The sequence below is a fragment of the Sus scrofa genome, chromosome 6, assembly GCF_054392235.1.
Source record: "Sus scrofa isolate SSC_HxYL_T2T_F1_AM1 chromosome 6, Sscrofa_HxYL_maternal_Yorkshire_Landrace_v2.0, whole genome shotgun sequence".
Lineage (NCBI taxonomy): Eukaryota > Metazoa > Chordata > Mammalia > Artiodactyla > Suidae > Sus > Sus scrofa.
Window position 1 is genome coordinate 153,851,164 of NC_139388.1, and position 23,837 is coordinate 153,875,000.

A 23,837-nucleotide genomic window follows, 5' to 3' on the forward strand; every position below is an offset into this window, starting at 1 on the left:
CAAAGATGACATAAGCCTGATGAGCATAGGCCTCCGAAATAGAACGGCCTGGCCGTCAGCTCAGCCACCTGGCTGCAGCTGCTTTCTGCGCACATAAATATTTGAGCAAGGCAAATGGGCTGTTTTGCCTTCTGGGGATGGAACCTCTCTGCTCTCGTCTTATCTCATTGGCAGGGGTGGGAATGAGAAGCAGGGGGCAGCCTGGCCTTGATGAGTGAGAAGCATGGTGGGGTGACTGCCCCACAGGGCTCCCCAGGAGGCCCTGGCCGATTCTTTCCTCTTGATTCTTTGGCTCCTTTTTGCCTGCTCTTCTTTTCTGCACGTCCCTCTTTCCTGGCAACTCATCTCTCACTCATTTTTTTTTTTTCTTCTATCCCTTTATCTGGGTGACCTGTCATTTTTTTTCCTGAACTCCCAAGGCTTCCCAGATTTCAGCCAGGCCCCGCTCTGGGCCCCAGGCATGTCAGGACAGCACAGCACAAATGAGGCTCCTCTTCTCTTTGAGACCTCGATGGGCTCTAGAGGGGGTGGTGTCACCCAACCCCTACCGTAGAACGGGAACTCTTACGAGAACGGGGATCTAGTCTCTCCTTTGTCCCTGCGTACCCACCTCATAGAACAGTGCCCACACATAACAGGTCATCAGTGCAAATGTGTCGAAAGAACAGAGGTCATCCAGTCCTTTCCTAAGTCATGCTGGACTCAGCCTTCCGCCTTTGCTACCACTACTGGCCAACTTGTCTCCTCCTGCAGCTCTCCGTTCAAGGTTGCCTCCTCTAGGAAGCCTTCCCCGATTGCAGATCCTCCCAGAATATCCTGCTCACTTCATCACTCGCTTCCACACGGTATTGTGTTGTCTGTTGGCATGGCTGACCTCTTGTGCCCCCGACTCCCTGACACACATACACACCGAAACTCCCCTGGGCAGAGACCGAAGGCTCAATAAATGTCACTATATCATTGGAGCCTCTGAGACATGAATACTTAATGTCTTAGGCCACGTCCCCGGCCCTCCCTGCTTTCTACCAACTCAGATCACACTCATCCTTCTGACCCAGATTATGAAGATTTCTTTAACACGACACTATTTGCATTGATCTAATCTCCAAAGACAAGGAGGAATGAGCACATTAAAAGCCTATTTTGTGTGAGAATACTGATGGGAACAAATATTGGTAAAATGTTTGGGGAGGGTAATTTGGCCAAGGATATCAAAAGCCTTAAAATGGACCCAACTTTTGACACAACAATTCCACTTCTTCTAAGAATGTGTTTTGTAGAAAGAATGTAAAAAGGGCCCCAAGGGTTTTCCAACCAGGTGTTCACTGCAGTTCATGTTTATAATGTTAAGAATTTGGAAACCCACAGTAGGTGATCCGTTACATGCATACAGGTAACCCTATAGTGAAACTTTTTTAAACATCTGAAAATAGTTATTGACCTGACAAGCTGTTGATGGTGTTATTGTTGTTGAATGAATCTGCGTGGAACATGGTCTCATTAATGTTTTAGGTATTTCTTTTTAATTGCAGTACAGTTGACTTATAATGTTGTGTTAATTTCTGTACAGCAGTGACTCAGTTATACATATATATCTTTGTTTTCGTATTCTTTCCCATGATGGTTTATCACAGGATATTGAATATAGTTTCATGTGCTATACAGTAGGACTTTGTTTATCCATCCCATATATAATAGTTTGCCTCTGCTAACCCCCAAATCCTACTTCGTCCCTCCTCACCCCCTCTTTATATTTTAAAAATACAAACTTTTATTTGCATAGGAAAGAATCTTGAAAGGTATATAACCTAGTAATGAGTGAGATCGTATATGATTTTTATAGTCTTTGAAAAAATGTATTGGACTCTAATTGACTTACCATGTTGTATTAGTTTCAGGTGTACAGGATAGTGAATCAATTATATACATATATATGTATGTGTATATATGTATGTATGTATATCTATATTCTCGCTTTATTCCCATATAGGTTATTACAGAATATGGAGTAGTTTCCCTGTGCTACAAAGTAGGTTCTTGCCAGTTATCTATTCTATACATATTTTATACTTTTTTTTGTCTTTTTAGGGCTGCACCTGTGGCATATGGAGGTTCCCAGGCTAGGGATCGAACTGGAGCCACAGCTGCCAGGCTACACTACAGCCACAGCAACGCAGCATCCAAGCCACGTCTGCAACCTACACCACAGCTCACGGCAATGCCTGATCCTTAACCTGCTGAGCGAGGCCAGGGATGGAACCTTCGTCCTCATGGACACTAGTTGGGTTCATTCACCACTGAGCCATGGGAACTCCTGTACTTTTTAAAATCTGTGTTTTCCCACTTTATTTTTCATCAGTGAACCAGAATCACTCATGCACTGGGTTTATTTAAGTAATTTTTAAAAATTGTCTGAATGCTGTGTTCTTCTTTGACTCTAAAAGTAAGATATTCGAAGTCAAATAGACTTGAAAAAATAAAATTCTTAGAAGGAATAAGGAACATTTTAGATCCAAGATGTTCAAGGGAGAGCCTTTCTCTGCCTAAGCCTGTAGCCGTGTGTGTGTCTAATTTCCCATTGCTCACAGGGACGGTGACACGGAATCATTACCCTTGAAATGGGTTTGTGTAATATAAAAAATCAGGGTCTCCTCTCCAGTTAGCAAGTATGTGAACATTTGTGGGAGTTCCCACGCTCGCGCCGAGGGGAGAGTCCTGTGACATCTCATCCCCGTTGTGTTGCGCTCAATCACTTGGAGAAAATGTGTAATGTAATGGGGGTATTACACAGGGTGATATTATGGCAAATCCTAATTGGTACCAAAGTAATTCTTAGTAGAGTGGACTATAAAACCTTCAGTGCCGTTCTAACTAATCACCCCTGTGGCATTCTGAGCAAATGCAGGTTAATGGTGACGATCTTAATTTTTTTATTAATTAAATTAAGTGTATAATCTGACAGTATAAACCCATTGTCGGTGTTCATCATGCTGATAATAAATGGCTTGAGTGCTCGGCACCTTTGGTTTTACCGGAGCCCTGAATGCTTCCATCCACTGCTCGTGAGCTGAGAGCTCTTCAAGTGGATCATTAGCGCCCAGAGACAGCAAATAATGAAGCCATAGGCCAGGGACTGAGGTAAGCAGCAGCAGGTGGACTCAGGGGCTGAGCGAAACCTCCAAACTCAGAGGCTACAACGGCTCAGCCCTCTGCTCTCCCACCTCTGTATCTTGGGTGTCTCTTTAGCAACTGATTTCTCATAATATTTACAGGTGGGATGGGATTTCCCATCGTGGCTCAGCAATTGACGAACCCAACTAGGATCCACGAGGATGGGGGTTTGATCCCTGGCCTCGCTCAATGGGTTAAGGATCCGGCATTGCCGTGAGCTGTGGTGTAGGTCACAGGCGAGGCTCTGATCTGGCACTGCCGTGGCTGTGGTGTAGGCCAGCAGCTATAGCTCCGATTCGACCCCTACCCTGGGAACTTCCATATGCCATGCGTGCGGCCCTAAAAAGACAAAGAAAAAAGAAAAAATAAAGGTGGGAAAGAGAATGAATTCAGAAAAGGGAATGTGAAAGTAAAATGCTTAATAAACACTTCGGTGGCCCAAAGGCCAGCTCCGTCTCCCTGAGTTTTAGGGATGGGAAGAGGCCTTAGTCATCAGGGTTTCCCCCACATTTTGACTTGCAACCAGCGTCTGGCAACATCTCTACCTCCTAATTTACTTTGCCAAGCCATGATGTGCTTCGGCTTGCTTTTCCAAAGTTTCTTCCCTGGAAGACAAATCCTGCCAGATACATCCTAAACTGGAATCTGTGGATAAATACATGTGAGAAACTCTGCCTTTTACCTTTTCCTCTTGGACATGTATGGTATAAATTAGCATTTTGAAGACAAGGATAAGTCCTTTCGAAAAGATATATATTAATATTGTCTAAACCCATAGTATCTAACCAAACTTATTGAGTCATAGAATTAATTAGAATCACCCCACAGAGCACACTTCAGCTACAGACGGCCTTAGATATCTGCTAGTTTGCTGATAGCCCAGTGATCAGATGGAAAGAACAATTTCCTGATTCTTCTTAAATCCTGGCATAATAGAGATGAAATCTCCCTTGACTATAGCTAAATCCCTTGATAAAAACATAGAGTTATAGGGTTTTAGGCTTGGAAGGGACCTTGGACACCCTATATCTTAATACCCAGCTCCTTGCAGGAATTCATGATGGACATGATGGGCATGCTGCCATCTTTGCTTAGATGCTTCCAGTGGCAGGGAGCTCAGCCACTTGCATAGGTAGTAAGACGTTTACTACTTACGACTTGATACCCAACCCCATAAGACATTGAGTCATCCTCAAATGTCCTCTTCTGTTGAGCTAAAATCTACTTCTTTGAGGTCCTAGGTTTTATCACAGAATAATATAGAATAATCCACTTTCTTATGTCTACATATCGGTTCTTATATCCTCAGTTAACATATCAGAAATTATCGGTTTCTTTCTCTTTTTTTCTTTCTGTATTTTTAGGGGTGCACTCGTGCTAGGGGTCAAATCAGAGCTGCAGCTGCCGGCTTATGCCACAGCCACAGCAACGCCACATCCAAGCTGCATTGCAACCTATACCACAGCTCACCGCAATGCTGGATCCTTAGCCCACTTAGTGAGGCCAGGATAGAACCCACGTCCTCATGGATCCTAGTCAGGTTTGTTACCGCTGAGCCATGATGGGAACTCCAGGAAGTATCAGTCTCTGCATCTCAAAATATAATCAGAATAAATAAAGAAAAAGGTGCTTGAATGTCTACTGGGGGTGGGGTAAGGAGATAATCTTAACTATCTGAGTTACAGAAATAATAGAAAGCTCTTATTTGAAATCCATTAAGTTCTAAAAGCAAAAGTGCTTTTCATAAGTTTGGTGCAAGACCTTCTAGTGACTGTTTTGGTCAGTTCAGGCTGCTGTAACAAAGTACCCTAGACTGGGTGGCTTATAAACAATACAAATGTATTTCTCCCAGTCTGGAGGCTGGAAATTGGAGATCAGGGTGCCAGCCTGATTGAGCTCTTTCAGGTTGCCAACTGCCAACTTCTTGTGTCCTCACACAAGGAAAAGAGGGCAAGAAAGCCTCCTAGGGTCTCTTTTACAAGGGCACTCATTTTTTTTTTTATAAGGGCCCTACCATCATGACCTAATTGCCTCCAAAAGGCCTCACCTCCTAATACCATTCGGGGCGAGGATTTTAGCATGTGAATTTCAGGGCGGGAGGCACAAACATTTAGTCCATTGTCGTGACAAAATATAAACCAAATGATGTGAAATTATTTATAATCTTTAATTATTCTGCTTAGTGAGCTATGCACATATTTGATTAAAGAAAGAGTAATATGTTTGATCACATAAATATTCATGTGTTTCCTCAAACTCCATGGGGACTATTACACAGTATACAGTATACGCACCGCATTACCTTTCTAAAATCCGACAGAGTCAAAATTCTGAGACACATCAGGCCCCAAGGACTGTGGACCAGGAGCTCTGACAACTTCCTTTTCTTGGTACTTTCTATGTGCTCACCTGTTAACCTGTACTAGTTTCTCTCATCCTCGCAATTCTGTGCGGGAAATACCATCAGCCTCCACGTTACGGATGAGGAGAGTCCTCTGGTTTGGCAGACATTCTTCTCTTCTTACTGCCTATTTGCTATTTGCAAAGACAGCCAGTTCTCCTTTCATGTACTAATAGAGAACAGAAAAATTAAGTCACGGATTCCAATGTAGGACACCGGTCAATGCCAGGAAAACCCCAGCCAGGAAAGGGAGACTCTGAGGCCCAGTGATGCAAGAACCACTCTTGGAGAAATCTCTGTCAGCCTCCGTCTGCAAGGTAATTAATGGATTTTGTGGTGTTCACGAATCTTCAACTGTTCTTTTCCCACCTAACCCTTCAAAAACTTTAGTGTGACTGGGAAAGCCATAGGCGTCCTTTGCAGAGAAAACTATTTTGAGTGTTGAATTAATTTACGTCAAGGCTTGGGTCTAGCTTCTGGGATAGAAGTTTCTTACTGCCTAACGCATCCAACCCCATAAGACTATTATGAGATTTGAGGATTACCAGCCATTCAGAAATCTATCCCATTTGTTCTTCCTCTATGCTCGAAATTTCCATACGAGTATTTGTCTTTGTCAGGGTACTGAAAGCAACGACTGAGATATACGTATTCCAAATCCCATGTAAGGGTCAACCTAATAAGCCATTTATAAACTTAACTTAAATAATCAAGTGAGCTAGTCAGGCATTTAGCCAGGTCCAGAGGGAACCGGACATAGCATAGATCAGATTTGATGAGGAATGCAAGAAAAGAAGGTCTGAAGCACGGATGCTTCCAGGAAACGTCTACACAGCGTGTTACAGTGGGAGGGTCACGGCCCAGATCAGTGCCATCAAGCAGTGGCTGCAGGAGGCACTACAAGGAAAAACGAGGTCGGAGAAGGGGGAGTCTCCCCAAGTTGGTATCACCCACATCAGCCATTTCCATAGGGTTGTGCCTGTGCTTGTAGACCCTCTTAAAATAGCTGAATCACAACATTTTAGAACATTTACCAGATCACATCACGCACCAGCTAGTGTCCAGGAGCTGGCGTGGATGCTTGAGTTAAAGAACCAGGAAAACAAAGAAAGAAAGGGAGCAGGAAATAGCATGTGTTAAGAACTCCCAACCTCAGCCCACACCAGCGTCCCCTCTGCTGTCATTGTGCAGCCACACTCCCACCTGTGCTGACCCCTCAGCTGGGAAGTTCACCTTCTCCCACTCTCTGCTAAGGGAACACAGCCTCATCCCTGTGCTTAGCCTAAATGGCAATCCCTGGAGAGGCCTTCGCTACCCACACCTACCCTCCACTCCAGCCATACTCCAATGTTCTCTGGGGGTTTCTTTCCCTTCAGAGCACTCACTGCCACTTTGGGGGTATATGTGTATTTATTTATTAATGTCTGCATACGCCCCACGAGTCCCCATCAAAAGCAGGTCCTTAAAAACCTGTTCACTGGGAGTTCCTGTTGTGGGCTCAATGGAAACGAATCTGACTAGTCTCCAGGAGGATGTGGGTTCAATCCCTGGCCTCGCTCAGTGGGTCGGGGATCCAGCGTTGCCATGAACGCTGGTGTAGGTCACAGACGTGGCTCAGATCCCGCCATTGCTGTGGCTGTGGCGTAGGCCGGCAGCTGTAGCTCCAATTCAACCCCTAGCCTGGGAACTCCCAAATGCCATGAGTGCAGCCCTAAAAGGAAAAAAAAAATCTGTTCACTGAATCATTGGCAGGCACTGTGCTCTCTGTTTCAGACATGGTAGCTTTTTTCCATCTTCATAATAGCCCTCTGAGGTAGTTTTCACAGATGACATTAAGGAGGCTTATAACTCCGAGGGGCTCATTTTCATACCCTGGAATTGTGCAGTGCACATCCTGCACAGCAGGCGTATACAGCAACCCTCCTCGGCGACCTCTTGATCTATACCATTTAGAAATGACATTATCTCTAAAGGAAAAGTATCTCTCTGCTTTCCCCACCTTGGTGACAACCATGACTGGAGGGGTTAATAATGAACAGAAAGTCCAATTAGCTGCACCCATCAGAGCCGTCCCCTTGAAATCCCTAAGAAAAGGCTCTTCTGTTTGTATATCATGTTAATAATTAATTGATTGGTTAATCAATTAACTAACTCCTGTAAGGTTTGTCCTGTCCTCTTTTGTTCCCTCCATGTGTCCTGGTCAGGGTCAGTGGGCCTGTGCTCCTAAGCATTAGATTGACCTGAAAGTCTCTGAAAGAAGGACCATTTGGCAACAAATACAGGATCGATGCTTAATGCCTTGAAATGTTATGAGGAAGCTGCTCATGTTATACCTGTTGAGAACAGTTTTCTTAAAGTACTGATTGAGCATTGATTGAAGATATACAGCAGTTCCTGGATATACCATATGGGTAAGTGCAGAGCTTGCCTTCAAGGAGCTCTCAGTCAAATGCAACAAAGGGAAAGACAAGGAAGACTTCTCGGAAGAGGAGGGACACGGGGACAGGAGAGAGGGGAGGAGGGGAGGCCGTGGGCAGGATCCCAGGCAGAGGGCGGGGACTGTTTGAAGGCTCTGTGATCTCAGAGATGGAGTAAAAGCAGAAGCCCAGGCTAGAGAAAAAACGGGGCACCCTTTTACCTGGCTACTTAGAGAAGAGCCTCTGCATTGCAATATTTTAGAAGATACTGCAAAGACACGTGGTATCGTGAATTTTTACTTGAGATATAGATCACCTTACTCTTCTTGCTGCTCTCAACCCTGACCCTCACCAGTTAGTTCTCAGGTAACCAGTTCCCTTTGTAAGATGAAGGACAAAGGCCAGTTTTCAAGAAGTGCCAAATGTTCCATTCCCATCAGGCTTTTAAAAATGTCTTTTGCACTCTAACACTTTAAACACCAACTGAGCCATCCATAAGGTGTCCCAGCTGAGATCAGTGGTTTCCCGCCCTAGCTGTTCATCAGAATCACTTGCAGTGCATTTTAAAAACACACGTGCTCAATCTAATGAAGCTGAACTTGGATATACGCTCAACTCATCACTGCCTCTCCTAGGGAAATAGTCATCAGAAATACAAAGTCCACCAAAAGACATTCAAGAATTTCATGGCAGCGTTATTTGTTATAGCTCTGTAAGGAACCACTCAAAGGCCTTGCAACAGCTGCATAAATAAATGAACGGCTGCAAAGTCATACAGTGAAATAGCAGACAGCACTGAAAAAGGAATGGCCTCATGCTACACATAATATCATGGACACATCTCACAAACACAAAGGACTACCATATGATCCAGCAACCTACTCTTGGGCATATATCCAGGCAGAATTTTCCTTGAAAAAGACACATGCACCCACATGTTCATTGCAGCACTATTCACAATAGCCAAGATATGGAGTCAACTCAAATGTCCATCGACAGAGGATTGGATTAGGAAGATGTGGTATATATGCACAATGGAATACTACTCAGCCATAAAAAGAACAAAATAATGCCATCTGCAGCAACATGGATGGAACTAGAGAATCTCATACTGAGTGAAATGAGCCAGAAAAAGAAAAATACCATATGATATCACTTATATCTGGAATCTAATATGTGGCACAAATGAACCTTTCCACAGGAAAGAAAATCACGGACATGGAGAACAGACTTGTGGTTGCCAAGGGGGAGGGGGAGGGAGTGGGATGGACTAGGAATCTGGGGTTGATAGAGGCAAACTACTGCCTTTGGAATGGATAAGCAGTGAGATCCTGCTGCGTAGCACTGGGAACTCTGTCCAGTCACTTATGATGGAGCATGGTCATGTGAGAAAAAAGAATGTATATCTGTATGTGTGACTGGGTCACCTTGTTGTACAGTAGAAAATTGACAGAACATTGTAAACCAGCTCTAATGGAAAAAAATAAAAATCATTAAATAAGTTTTGTTAAAAAAAAAAAAAGAATACTGATTCCTGAAGCCAGGGTGAAGAGTAAATGATGTTTGACACCTGTAAGTGCTATTATATATAGCAAAGGCTACCTATGCATTAGCTCTTATTTTTCACAAAAGCCCTATAAAATAAGCTGCTGTAATAACACGACTCTCACAGCTGAGAACACCATGCTTAGGGAGGCTCCATGACTGGTCCAAGGTCACACAGCTGGTGAAAAGCAAGAGCAAGCCAGTTTGCCTGACCTGAGTGCTTGAATATTTTGCTCTCATTCTCTCTCTTTTTCACTATTTCTCTTTCAGTTGGGTTTTGGTGGACACAGGGATTAGACATTTGAAGAGAAGATTCTTTTAAAGAGAGTTTTTAAGAGCCTGGAAAGTCGGAATATGTCATCAGCCAACGCGAAGTGACAAGACGTGCCCCCTGCAAGGAAGGAAAGGAGTGCTTCCAAGTCGAGTTTCATTTTGCAAGGAGGAATGAATTCGGGTAACCTTTCTCGCTCCCTGAAGTTAAAAATACCTTCTAAAAATGAGTTTGTCATGTCTTGTTGCATAACACCGAGCAGTATTTATAGAACATGGAAGTGAATGTGAAAACTTGTATTTTGATTCATGGCATATTAGGAGCCGGGCTTTTATTAATAACTCTGACTTGAATTTTTCCTCCCAAGTTATTGGAGTGTTTATTAAACTTTTAAAGTATTTTTTCTGACTCTGAAAGGGGTATAGAAAGATAGAGACAGGGAAGGAGCACATTTCTGAAGACATTAACATTGTGCAAGACTGAAAAAGCAATTGCGTGTATTTTACCTGTCAGCCTGAGAGCTGCCTTTCTGTAACTAAGAGTATGGGGTATCCGGGCCCCTGATAGTGAAGACTGTCAATTAGAGAGGTAAAGATTACGTTTTTCTTGAGTTGGGGTTTTTTTGTTTGGTTTGGTTTGGTTTTTTGTTTTTTTTTGTCTTTTTGCCTTTTCTAGGGCCGCTCCCACGGCCTATGGAGGTTCCCAGGCTAGGGGTCTAATAGGAGCTGCAGCCACCAGCCTACACCACAGCCACAGCAACGCAGGATCCCAGCCGAGTCTGCGCCCCACACCACAGCTCACGGCAACAACAGATCCTTAACCCACTGAGCAAGGCCAGGGATCGAACCCGCAACCTCATGGTTCCTAGTTGGATGCATTAACCACTGAGCCACGACGGGAACTCCTTGAGTTAGTTTCAAATAAAAGGTTTCATTGAAACGCTATCGCAGTTAAAAAAAAAAAAAATTTAGGTACTAGCAATTAATGGGCAAAACAGCCTACCAAAGATTTGTGTTACATTGATTCCAAAATAATAAAATCAGTAAACCCATTATGACTACCTCTCCCCACATGAGTACAAAGTGCTGCTACCGTTCTTTGGGTGTTGAAGGGATGGCTGCATCTTACCCTGAAATGTTTTCCCAAGTTTTGCCAAGTACTAAGGTGACTGATTTTATTTCTTTTATTAGATACTTAAGTTTCCCTTTCTTTTTTTATATATTGCTTAAAAACAAACCTGCTTTTACAGGCCTCCTGCCACCTAAAAGGCTCCTTGTTCAGCGCAGTGAAGATTTCTTGCTGATCAGATCCCCCCATTCTTCTCTTTAAGCAAACACTGAAAGCTTTCAGCAGCTGCCCAAGATATTACTTGAAAACCCTTAAGGCAGTTTGAAAGGCCTCCAAAAAAGCATGACATTCAATCAAAGTTCAGTAAGGAAAGTTTTAATGAATAAACTTAGTAAATTAGAAAGCACTGCGGCAGGGTGATTAACTCTCATTTGTGCATTAGTGTTGAAATTAATTAAAATGTTTAAGCCATAGGAGGCTGGTTACCTCGTCAGGACCCGGCTCTATCCTCGGAGTCAGTCTGGATCCAGGAGTGATTCATCTTACACAGATGAGAGGGGGATTCAAAGAAAAGAACCGTCAGGACAAATGTGTTTTCAATGGTGCTTAGCAGCAGGGAGACCATTGAGACTTCAGAGCAACGCTACTGGAGTGTGACATCATAATACAGTATGTACATGGGGAGCGGAGTGAAAAGGACTTTGCACACAGAAGCCTTTCCTCTCGTTTGGATTGGATGCCACGTATATTAATTTCTCTGCCAGGTGGAGTGCTGCAGTCTGCTCTCTTCAAGACCCCTCGCAAACTAGCTGTTTCCCTGACTCTTTTTAAACCTGCTTGCCACCGCTAATGTTCACCCTTGGGAGTCCCCCACAGTGCAGGGACATGAAAATGTGGGCTTGGGCGCCCTGGTGGATTTCCCTAAGATCAACTCCATAGGATGTATGAAAATATAATTGCCTCAAACAGACTCTCAGACACACAACAATGGATTTATTGTTAAATTCCCTTGACAGTGTGCAGAGCAGAAACCATCTTTTCAAGAAACCCCAAATATTCCATTCCCATTAGGTTTTTAAATATCTCATAAGCTCAATTTCTTTCCAGAACTATGGGTCTGTGGATCTTCTTATAGAAACCCATTACCATGGAGCTGTTTAACAAATCTATGCCTGCTTAAAATTATAAATGACAGCCTATTTCATAAAGAGAAAAGTCCTCTTTGACAGGAAAACAATCTCAGTTGGTTCTCCTTGGATAACAAATGGGCTTGTGTCAGGCCTGGTACCATAGCTGTTTCCAAAATAGTGTAGCAATGGACTGCTATTTCGAGTTCAGGGCTCCAAATTAAGGGGTTTGCAGAAATTAGTGACTTCCTGCAAGTCTGAATTATTTCCACCTGGAGAAAGCTACGATGCTTTGCTATGGATCTGCATTCATAACTTTAAAAACTGTCCGTCTTCCTTATTTTTTGCTCTAAAGATTTCTTGTCAGACACAATGTCAGAGGTCACCGTCAGAGTGTCCCTTTGATACCCATTAACTATAACCAGCAAACTTGTTCACTATTGATCCGCTATGTCTAAGTATCTATTATGGTGGCTATAAAAGGTGGCTTCACATCTTTCTAAACAGATAATTCATAAAGGCCAAGGGGTCATGGCTTGTGATATATTATTCTTTCACTGTAACTGTGACTGAATGAAAGAGAGAGGAAGAGGAGGGGGAGCCACGGGTCATGAATGTTCGACTAGAACAGGAGAGAGCTGTGCGCCCATGCCTTTTATTATTTATTATTATAAATAATAAAAGGCATCCATAATATTTGCTCATGACCTCATTATTGATTCATTCTACTCGCAAGCGAAGGCTCCTAGAGGGAGGGCAGACAGAGCTGATTTTTTTTTTTTACCACCAAAGTTCAGTTGAGGTTGAACTCTAAAACGGAAGTCAACTAAAGACGTACCATATGCTCTGGCAGCAGCATTCTGGGTCCTGAGACGGATACATTTTGCAAGTCATGCATCATCTAGGGGCAGCAAGTGTTTCGGAGAACAGAAACCTCGAATATGATGTGTTACGGATCTGCTGAGCCAATGGGTTCAGCACATCCCCGTGTTCCTTTGAGACCATTTGATTCATTGTGTTCTTCCTGGTTCATTCTGATCATTCAGCGAACACCACAGAGGCCATTGCTGATGTCCCCATGTCCCCATCCTAAAGCAAAGCATCTCATTAGGAGAACATTCAGGATCTAACGAGCCAGCCTCACTCACAAGTTAGTTGACACTGGACTCATTTAATGATGTTTATGGTCTCCTACCCACTGGAGAACCTGGAGACGGTGGGCTTTCTCAAGACTACAGTTTGGAGGAACATAAATGAAGATGAATCATGGTGAGATGAGATAGTTAAAATGTCACGCTCCGTAAGTTTGAATACATCCTTCAAGTTCTAAACAGTAAAATGCAACTGAACACTGAAACAAGGGAAACAAAGAAAAAGCAGATAACTAACAATACAAATCCTCTCTCTTTATTGATAAGGATGCTTCTTGGGGGGGGCGGCGGGGGGAAAGACAACACCTTTTCAGAGCCATCCTGAACACACACAGTGGAGGGGGGCACACACATGCAGTCACACTCCCTCATGATTTCACTTTCCTCGTACTGTTTTATATATTAGGACTGAGGGGATGAGGCATCATAATTGCAAGGTTTCGGAGACAAACAATAAACCACTAGCTTTATTTCTGTTTACAAATGTTAGCTGAGGGAAAGTCCCTAGACTGGCTAGGCAAATTACAGATTGTCCCCAGTAAGTGTGGGCACGAAGGAGGATGTGTTTGAGTCAGAATAGGCCCTTTTAGCTTCAGGAGAGGGTTGAAGAAAGGCGCGGGGGTGGGCATGGGCGGATGTAGGAGCCTCGGAATTGCTTCTCTGATTTCTCCTTACAGAGCCCCATTCATTTAGAGTATCTACCAACTCTATAACTCTTGAAGTTAAAACATCCTAGGAGAAACCCAAGGATGACCTATTTCCTGGAAGCGACCAATCTAAGTTAATAGTCTGACCCTGGGAATAGCTTTTCTTCTTTATGTGAAACCTCAGTCAGTGGGACAAACAAGGTCTCGAGGGAATTTCCCTCCAATATCTGTGGCTTAAACTCTTTTTGTGGGTTAAAAACCCTTTGAGAATATAACAAAACTATGATCCCTCTCTTGAAAGAAAATGTTCACATACAAAATTTTGCATCTATTTTAGGGATTCATAGCATCCCTGAGGTTGTTTCGGATTAAGAACCCATATTCTAAATAGGCATTTTAAAAAAAAAGAAAAAAGATTAGCATTGATAGAATCTGCCCTTCTTTCTTCAATTCAGTAAAGAAAAAATGAAGCTTAGAGATGAGCCAGCCATTGTAACCTTCAGACTCCAAATAATACTGTCCTTAATAATAATAATATTCACGTCATGTGAGTGGTCTCTACGGACATCTCTATTCTTCATAATAATTTTTATTTTTATTTAATGTTTGGAGATGTTGTAAAAAGTGACTACTGTTTCAAAATGTGACCTCTGTGAGGTTTAAAACCTACTGAATCAGATGAGATATGAAAGCATTCAATATAATGTATGACTTAAAGCTATGTTTTTTAAACTTTAATAGGAAATGTCTGACTCTTAGATCACTGTTTCTAAAGCCTGGCAGACAGAAACATGTCTTTTAAAAAGGTCTAATCCATATACCAAACTGAGATCTAGCAGGTAGAAATAGTGCCTTTCCCCTTTACCTCACGCAAACCTGAGCCTTTGCTTCGCTATGAATAAACCTCAGCTCCAGCGGCGTTTTAATAATTTTAACCCATCTCGGTTTTCCCCCGAAGATTACTTTGGTATTATGGTCAATGGTGGGGTGCAGCCATAAGCAAAGAATGGCCTTTGTCCTCAGGAAGCTTACAGTCTTAGGAAATGACAGAGGTGTGCATGCACTCAAGCGGCCACTGAGGTAGCTTAGCATAGCATCCCTCACCTTATTGCTCCCTTCCAACAGAACTTCATTTTATTCAGGTACCCACCGCTCCTCCACATAAGCCAAGGGACTTAGAGGGCGCCGACTCATACTTGAATAACCAATCATGGGACTCCTACACATATCTTTGTCTGTGATTTGCTCAAGCATGCTAGCTTCAGCCAATCAGTATTCCATATTCTCTGGGCGGTGGTAATTGATCCAGGGATGGGCATGTGACCTAAGCTTCCCTCTTCATAGCAAAGAGAAGGACAAATGGGGAGCGGGGCGTTTCTCTCTTTTCCTCTCTAGCTGAATTGCCCCAGCAGCTGTTAGCCACTCTCGTAGCTACCTTTGGAGAAGTTAGCCTAAGGACAAAGATGTCCAGGAGGGCAGAGCTGAGAAAATCACAGACACCCGAAGTAGAAACGCTGACTGAATCACATCTGAAGCCCACTAATACTTCCAAATGCCCTTTAGGTGAGATTTATTATTTCCTTTTTGTTTATTCTCATTTGAATAGGGATAGGTGCCCCATATAGCCCCCAAACTTCCTTCCAGCCCAGAGTGACAGCCCCCTGGCATACTATGGGAATCATCAGAGGAGCACAGAGGGTGGACACAATCATGCTGGTGAGAACTTTCCAGAGAAGCAATAATTGAGCTGAGTTTTGAAGATCGAATAGGAGTTAGCTGGGCAGACATGGAAAGGAAGGGGGCTGTACAAAGAACAAGTGAACAAAGGGGTGTCAGTGCCTTCAACGGGGTTTGGAAAATTGTACAGCAAGAGTGAAGGAGGCACAGGAGAATGTTTGCTCAGATGAGACAGAGGAGGTAGGCAAGGGCCAGATCATGAAGGGTCTTGTGCTCCATGTGAATGTGGATTTTCTACGGAAGGTAATCGGGAGCTACTGAAGATTGTCAAGCTCTGAAGCGGCATGATCAGTTTTGCATTTTGGACATGTTGCTCCTGGCCAGTGTGAATGGTAAATTGGAGAGGACAGCTCTGGGCACGGGTGGATCAGCTCAAGAGTCTCCATTTTGCTGAAACTCTCAGGTATCCTCTCCTGGCAAGGAGGTAATTCAAGGAAAGTGGATGTGAAGAATGGTACAGAGCCAATCATGGTTGCTCCAAATCTATAATAAGATTGAGGTCAGTGAACATCTGCTGAGAGCTCAGGACTCAAGAACGTTGCACAGCAGGTGAAAAGAACACCTTACTACCACGTAACCTTCAGCTAGTTACGTTACCCATCTGAATGCCAATTCCTGGTCTACGAATGAGGATCCTATGCCTACCTTACACTGTTTGGGTGGGTTAAATAACACTTATAAATATTTAGTACTAGAGACTAGATTAATGAGTCACTGGCTGACTAGGTAACTAGATGGTGTGAATAAATAATTTTTCTTATTTATACTAAACATGTGGTTCTAGATTTGAACTGACAGTACATCTCTCTAATAGTTTGGGAGTAAACTTCTGGGGTAAGTTTAATTCCTGTGGAATTTTTTTTAAATGAGGGCAAATCTGCCCTCAGGGATTACAGAAGCTTCTGCTTACTCATAAATTAAAACGACAGGCTTCAGAGCCCTGCAGATGTGTACTTCTCCATTCCTGGGGCTCAAAAAGAAGTAACGCTGTAAACTGCTTTGAAATGAATTGATTTGGGATTTGGGGTGTTACCCACAAAGGTTTTAGCCCAAGTGCAAAGGATGCTGGCCAGCTGGTTTGTACAACCTACAGGCAAGGGGACTCTTCGTTCTGAGAGGTGGCTCTTTGTGCCCCCCACGTTGATGCTGGTTATTCAGGTTTGGTAGGGCAGAAGGCAAGGCTGGGGTGGCACGGTGGGGAGCTGATATTAACCTGCAGATGTTTTCCCTTCACCCAAAAACTTGGAAGTACAAAGAACAGTCATTGAGAGTTTTGCCATCAAAGCCATTGGGATTTTTCTGACTTGCTCACTTACTAGCTGAGTGACCTTGGGCAAGTGACCTAACCTCTCTGAGCTATAATTTTTTTAGTTTTAATTTACAATGTTGTGCTAGTTTCAAGTGTACAGCAAAGTTATTCAGTTTTTTTATATATATATATAACTGAATATATACATTTATATTTATCTGAATGTATACATTTATATATAACTGGATTATATATTTATTATATATAACTACACATATATATAACTGAATATATACATTTATATATACATATATAACTGAATGTATATATTTTCTTTTTCAGATTCTTTTCCACTATAGGTTATTACAAGATATTTAGTGTAGTTTCCTGTGCTATAAAGTAGGTCTTTGTTGTTTATCTATTTTATATATAGTAGTGTGTATATGTTAAGATCTGTAATTTTTTTCATTTGTAAAAATGGGATATGTCTGCCCCAACCATATAAAGTAAGAGTACACCTACTCCTAGAATTGTTATGAGGGTTAAATAAAACATATATGAAAAGTATTATTCAGCATAATATGTGACATATGGTTAATAAACAGAAGCAATTATTATGGTAATTTGTAACAGACATTTGTTTTTGTTTTTGTTTTTTTGTCTATCCATCAAAGAGTTGCCCTTCCTGGAATTCCCGTTGTGGTTCAGCAGAAATGAATCTGACTAGAATCCGTGAGGTCACAGGTTCAATCCCTGGCCTCACTCAGTGGGTTAAGGATCCAGCATAGCCATGAGCTGTGGTGTAGGTTGCAGATGTGGCTCAGATCTGGCATTGCTGTGTCTGTAGCATAGGCCAGCGGCTATGGCTCTTATTGGACTCCTAACCTGGGATCCTCCATATGCTTCGAGTGAGACCCTAAAAAACCAAAAAAAAAAAAAAAAAAAAAAAGAAAGAGTTGCCCTTCCTATCAGCACCCTGATTTCCTTTGGGGGAATTACCTTTCCTGATTAGATGTAGTCTTGGTGCCCTCTAGTGTGCTGATTATCCACCTGAGAGGTTGAAGGGGTCCTGTAGCCTCTGCCCACCCCAACTTTTCTTTCATCACCTAGTAAGCCAGGAGGTGCATGTGTGACTCAAGCTCAGCCAATCAGAATCTTTCTCCTGGGATTTTTGAACCAGAGTGAATAGAAGAAACAGTGGGATGGGAAGAACATGGCCTTCCTTACCCTCCTGTTGATGCTCCAAGTCATTCCTGTAAAGTTTCCAGCATCCCTTTCTGTTGCTTACAACCACAGAAGTGAAACATTACTCTGCCTTTCGGAAACCAGTGATTCCCTTCACAGCCGGCTTCACCCCCCTGTGCACCCCAGAACTGCCCTACATAGAACGCTCCCCAAACACAGCCTACATTTTATAGCTTCACGCATGTCTTCAAGATGTTTTTTCAGCGTGGATGCCCATATGCAACTCCCATTCTCCAACAGGCCAATTCTAACTCATTCTTCAAGCCCTGGGTCAAAAGTTACTTGTTTGGGGCAGCTTCAATGACAGGTCTGACCCAGCAGTACCAAAGTAGTTAAGCCCCTCCACCTTTTTCATGCTTTCCTCAGACATCCACTGCATTTGCCAAGTTGTATGACAGTCAGGGTACCTGTCACCATCTAGATCATGTGCTCTTTGAGAATGGGAACCAAGCCTTAGGCTTGTTCAGCTTTGGGTCTCTGGTACCTACCAGGTCCAGCAAAAGAACACAAAACACTTGGGACTTCCTTGGTAGCTCAGCAGGTTAAGAATCTGGCGTTTGTCACTGCTGTAGCTGAAGTCGCTGCTGTGGTACAGGTTCAATCCCTGGCCCCGGAACTTCTACATGCTGCAAGTGAGACTGGATGGATGGATGGATGGATAGATAGATAGATAGATAGATAGATAGATAGATAGGGGAGGGAGAACACAAAATGTTTTTGTGGGAAACGTTTCTTACAAATATACTAACTGTGCAATTTGGTGGACACGTGCTTGTATTAGGGGTTTATAAAGGGCTAGTCTACAGGCCACCCAGTTCTCCCAGTCATGTGGGACAAATCCGACCTTGTCTCAGTTATCAAAATGACAATCTAGATTGAACCCCAAATTTTAAGATCCTTGTCTCAGTCTCTACTTAGAGAGTTACACAAGGAATCATACCAATCATGCTCTGACCACACATCAAGCACCAAACAAACAATAACTCAGTTGATTCTCACAATACCCCTATGAAGTAGCTGCTGCTATTTCCCCCATTTCACAGATGAGAAAACCGAGGCACCATGAGTTCTAGTCACCTGCTCATGGCTATATGGCTAACAAGTGGGGGAGCTGAGTTTCCCACTAGGCTGTCCTCTTCCATATGACCCAGACTCCTCTGGAGTCACTGAGGAATGAGCAGCCTCTCAGTTCACTCTATCAGCACTCAACCCTGTTTCACAACCTGGGGGCTGGAAGCAGGACCGGGTGGCCATGTGTGGGGATCTGTCTCCTGTGTAAGAAGCACTGACAATGAGTGCAGAGCATAGACCCAATGGAGCCAAGTATTTAGCTAGGCTCCTGTGGGATAGTAAAGAAGAGGGAGGGGAACATTCCAGAATATTTGGAAATACTAAGATACCCGGTAATAACCTTTGTGCCAGCTAAAGTCACCAAGCTGGATGTGGTAGCCAGTGGAGGGTAGTGGCTCGATGCTTAGGTTTTTAAGTTAAAGAGTCCTCAATGAGAGGTCTGGCTCTGCTGTGGGACCTTGTGTGACTCAGTTTCCTCATCTGTAAAATGAGACATGATAAAATCTCCATGTCTGGCAGTGCCCATTGTGGCTCAGCAGGTCACAAACCTGTCTAGTATCTATGAGGATGTGGGTTCAATCCCTGGCCTCTCTCAGTGGGTTAAGAATCTGGCACGGCCACAAGCTGTGGTGTAGGTTGAAGATGTGGCTTGGATCCTGCATTACTGTGGTTGTGACATAGGTCTGCACCTGCAGCTCCAATTCACCACCTAGCCTAGGAAATTCCAAATGACACAGGTGCGGCCCTAAAAAGAAAAAAAAAAACCTCTCCATGTCATAGGATAGTTATGGAAATTAGAGGAAATAACTACATGGAAATTACTTGGTGTGTGTGGCTTCTACTCCGTGGTTATACCACATAACATTTTAATACAAAGTGACAACTAGTTACAGGAGGTATATTGACCAGTGCATCTTGGGTCTTTCAGGAGCAATGGGAGAAAAGACAGTTTCCCAACGACTTTGTCAGGGAGATGATAGCCCTTAAGAACCAAGCCACTGCCTGAAGTCCCACAGGACAATCCATTCTTCACAGGATTCCACAGGGTTAAGCACAAGATAGGCCTTTGGTTTTCACACCCAGTTATCAGGGCTGATGGCTCTGTAGGATTATTCTGTATGAGCAAACCCATTGTCCTTTTTACTGCATTTTCCCCCTTCAGATTTCAGTGGAGAAAAAACCTTCAACGATGAGTTTGGTCAAAAAGGCTTATTTTATTACTAGTGCCTTCTTCCAAAGATCTAATGATATTTCTCATAAATCCTGAGCATTCCATTGGCTGTGACAGCCAGCGCTTAGGGAAAGTTAGCATCAGCCTGGTCCCCAAGGAGGAGAAGTTAGGCATGCTTTGCCCAGAGTCTGTCAGAGCGCATGTGCCCTAGACCCTGAGATTGGGGGACGGTTCCAATCCACCAGTCCATTTAAGCTTCCGACTTTGCAGATTCCGGATTCAGATACTTAAAGCCTTTTAATCACTCTCACAGAAACCACACTTCATCACAAAGCTCTCCATGAGCTGCACACCAAACAAGCACGTACAAATAAAGCGCGTTTGGTTAATGTCAGAAATATATCCTCTGAATGCCTCTGTCTCACCTTTTATTTATCATAAATAAATGACATTTATTTGTGATAGTACATGGCTTACAAATTAGATCCTCTGTCCGAGAGAGAGACCTTGGGGTTGAAAATAGGGGGGTGGGGAGAATGAGTAGAAGCATATGAAGGCATTTCTGAATTCCGGGAGTCCCAGGCACACTTAAAACATGTTAATAAGCCCTCTCCTTGTAGGAATTGATAGGATAAAAATAAATCTAGTGCCATCCTCTCTCTATTCGATTAGTGCTGAATGTTGGGACATGTGAAGGATACACTAAATAACATTCTCAAAAGGCAAACCCTGCAGCACAGGGGAACCTCTTGGGACGGTGTGTAGGTGTTGGCATTCCACAGCTGGCATCGACGTGAACTCCCACCACTGGGATATGGAACAATTTGTATTGTAACAATTAACAGAAATATTGACTTAAGTATGCACCCAGCAGGGGGCTGGTAACCCCAAGCATCAGCAGAAGGAATAGCACCACGCCATGCACAGGACCCCGAGGGATTCCGAAGCAATTCAAATGACTAAAGAGCACAACGTGCCTTGAGAAGCACCCCTGCACCCTTTTATGTGACTCCCGGTTGAAGTTTAAAATGACACTTTCTCCTCTTCCCAGCTTCTGAGCTACACTGAAGGGATGGGTGGTATGAAAACACAATCTCTAAAATGCCAGGAACCACAGTTCCACAAGTTTGCAGATTCCAATTAGGAAAATGTTCCACACCGGTCCTTCTCCTGAGGGTGCGAGGGAGGCCAGGGGCATCACACGGCTGCCTTTTGCATAGCCTGAATGATTGGAAAGCTCCCTACCCGCCACCCCCCACCAACCCCAAAACCCCATCAGCTTGCGTCCCACCCCCCACCTCAGTTTTCAAGTACTTTCATCTTGCTCTCAGGATCCACTAAAGTAAATAAGATGTCCACCCAGATAATGGAAACCCCACCAGCTCTCAGTTAGTGCCTTTTCATGCCAATTAAACACATTTTATACAGTCATCGTGGCTGCATCAATGACTGCATTCAGAGACGCCGATAGGGCTCGGCAGACATCAGCGAGCAAAGGAAATGTATTTCATGCGAGTTTTCTCTCTGTCTTATTCTAACCACTTGGCAACGGTCTCAATTGAAAACATTGATTCTGAAAGATATATACAGATATATAAACTGATTAACCAGCTTATTTGCTGCTGATGACTTTACTAATAAAGATCTCCGCGTGCTTAATTTAAATTAATACTTCCTTCATTAATGAAAATCCAGCTTAGAGCATAAAAAAAAAATCCTGACAGATGCATTTATTGCACAAACATACATTTATCTACGCCAAGCCAATTGAATATACAATCATATTTGGTGGGGGTTATAATTGATAATCATTCTACAATTATCACTTCAGTTAGGTGTGTGCTGTTCACCAGAGTCACTCTGATGGTCTAATAAGATTTTCTCCTTTTGGAGGCTGTGAGGAGCCAGGGGAACCTACAGGAACATATGCAAGATACGCTCAGAACATTTGGTGTCTTCGAGGTGAGGAGCAAGATCTGCCAGCTTCCCCTCCCCCAACCCTCCATCCTCCCCGCCTCAAAAAAAAAAAAAAAAAAGGAAGCTGGCTGACTTTTCAGTGTAGTAAAAACGGAACAGGGGACAAAAGGTGTCAAATGTGAAGATGCAGGGATGAAACAAAATTGGGTTATTGATTAAGCCATGTGTCGGTCACCTGATGTTGGTGGGAGCCAGATACCAGGGTCTCCGGCCTCTTGGAGTTTACGGGCTAATTTCTCCCCAAGTGTGTGAGTTCCTTGGGCCTCGGGTGGACTTGTGGGCAGCCGGCCAGCCCAGAGTGACAGCGACTCAGCGTCTGGAAGCCCCACTGGGTTGTGAAATGAACAAGGCCCTCTGTGCCCCTGATCAGGCCGGCGTGAGCCCCCGGGCTCCAGGAGCAAGCATCTCCCGGCTCCTAAAGAGCTGACATATAGCCTGCCTTTCAGACAAGACTACAATTGCAAATCCGAGAATATAAATTACACTTTCATCTTTCTTTGGTTTTCTTTCTTTTGCTTCAGTTTTCATTCCAGGATAAACTTTCCTGTCAAAGGGACATTTCTGATGTGTCAAATTCACCGCTGTAATGAGCAGGTTGACAAATGCGGAAGGTGAGCAGACATTTGGGGCTGCGGCCGCGGCTGCCTGCAGCCAGAGGAAACCCTGACTTTCACAAGGATAACGAGGCTTTGAAAGATGGCGAGAATGTCGCCATCAACCTGCCCTTCTGCTACGTAGTAATTAGATAATTAGTCAGGCCCTAATTACGGGATCAGGGTGCAGGAAAACAATTAGCTGAAAGAATGACTACATAAAACCGAAACCGAGATTCCTGAAAACAATATTTAATTTTACGATATTAATATTTGCAGCGGTAATATGAGTCCTTTGCCGATGCCAGCCGTGTGTGCACCCGTCCTCTGGGCATCTGGAGGATGACTTCCAGATATTCCCACTCCGAGAGCTGGATGTCCACACAGCCCACAAAAATGCATCCTGTGACACCCTCGACTCGGGTGCCCGCGTATGCCCAGGCGGGAAGTTTGTGGCCATGGACACACTTGCCTGAGCCACATACACTTGCCTACAAAGTCCCAATTCTTTCCCCAGGCCCCGAGAAGCCACCAGATATGTCTCCGGCTGCAAAGAAAAATGGGGCCGGCTCATAAATTCTTCTTGCATATGGGAAGAGAGAGTAAACAGGTAAACAAGTTTTCAAATGCCTTCCTCCGACCTGGAATTATTAACACATTGTCTTGTTATCATGATTAAAATTAAATGATGTTCCAGGCTCTTTGACAAATGAATTTGGAATGGTTACAGTAATGGCATTACTTTAAATTATGAAACCGGGGAGAAAAAAAAGAGAGACAAAGAGAGAAAATTGAGCCTAACAGCCTGATCCTTAACTATTATTTACCTATTATCTGAGAGAATTGAATCTCGCTGTGCTGCGGCAGAGAATAATAAAAGATTTGTAGGCTTTACAAGGCCCTGTCCTCCCATCCAGCAAGCACCAATTCCCAGGGGCTCCATTGCGAGCCCTGGCTCAGCTTGTCTGATCATTTATCCATAATTAGAAAATTAAT

At 43.5% G+C, this 23,837-nt stretch overlaps 1 protein-coding gene and 1 long non-coding RNA gene across 2 annotated transcripts in view; one reads left to right on the forward strand and one right to left on the reverse strand.

The window, feature by feature from the left end:
- ATG4C (autophagy related 4C cysteine peptidase) overlaps window positions 1–23,837 on the reverse strand; it is a 296,099-nt gene that overhangs the window by 50,634 nt on the left and 221,628 nt on the right. The window lies entirely within an intron of this gene.
- On the forward strand, window positions 7,746–12,696 carry LOC146402910 (uncharacterized). Its single transcript, XR_014808112.1, has 2 exons — window positions 7,746–7,983; window positions 9,805–12,696. It is a non-coding gene; the product is annotated as an uncharacterized LOC146402910 (long non-coding RNA).